We start from the raw sequence: 857 nt of genomic DNA, 5'->3' as shown, positions 1-857 counted from the left end.
CAGGCGGTCACAGCATAAAGCTATGCTTCTAGAATGCAACTTCTGTTCTGAGCCTCCATTCCACCTCAGTAAACTCGGGTGGCCTTGCACAAGTGCCTTCCACCAAGATGGTCTCCACCTCTGTTAACGGGGATAATAGCACCCACATCGTGTGGTCAACTGGATTCCAGAAACCCGTCTGTGCCAAGTATTTGCCAGACTGCATACTGGTGTCTACGGTCAGACATTGCTATTTTGGGGTCTGCCCTGCTCTCTCAGACCTGCGGGAGTTTCAGGAAGTAGGTGTAGAACCTTGGCTGTGTGGGTGTCGCCTGGCCACAAGGCTATGCTGAGATAGCCCGTATGGGCCCCATCCTGGGGAGGCCGTGGGAGCTCCCTCCCGGGGATGTCATGTGGGCAGCCACCAGGGGCTTCTAAAGTTAGATACGTTTAATCCCAGCTCATTTCCTGAGCCACATGTGGCACATGGCTGCCATATTGAAAAGTGTGGACAGAGATCAGTTCCCTGGTCACAGAAGATTCTTTTTACAGTCCTGACCTGTGTTCTTCTCATTCTTTTTGAAAGACCCTGCTGCCCAGCTATTGCTCCATCTATTCCTGAGCTCACAGGGATTTATGCTACTGCCCACAGACCACCATGGCTGTAGGAAACTCCACTGGGATATCTGAGGATCAAAGACAAATTAGGAAAATATTGCCTTTAATAAAATTCAAACTTTTTCCTTAATGCATTATTTCTTCCGTAAAAAAAGTTTTTATAGTTATTTAACAGTAAAATATTGGTATAATAAAATTCAGTGATTCATCACTTACATGCGATACTCAGGGCTCAACACAACCGGCACCTCCTTCCTGTC

General features: G+C 47.4%; 1 long non-coding RNA gene across 1 annotated transcript; it reads left to right on the top strand.

Annotated features, from left to right (window-relative positions):
• Positions 1 to 189: 189 nt before the first annotated feature.
• Positions 190 to 727, top strand: LOC115284817. Its single transcript, XR_003905347.1, has 2 exons — positions 190 to 278; positions 566 to 727. It is a non-coding gene; the product is annotated as an uncharacterized LOC115284817 (long non-coding RNA).
• Positions 728 to 857: the final 130 nt, after the last annotated feature.

Source organism: Suricata suricatta, unplaced genomic scaffold, assembly GCF_006229205.1.
Source record: "Suricata suricatta isolate VVHF042 unplaced genomic scaffold, meerkat_22Aug2017_6uvM2_HiC HiC_scaffold_21636, whole genome shotgun sequence".
Lineage (NCBI taxonomy): Eukaryota > Metazoa > Chordata > Mammalia > Carnivora > Herpestidae > Suricata > Suricata suricatta.
Note: the sequence above shows the minus strand (reverse complement) of the source record. Positions and strands in the feature narration are given on the sequence as shown.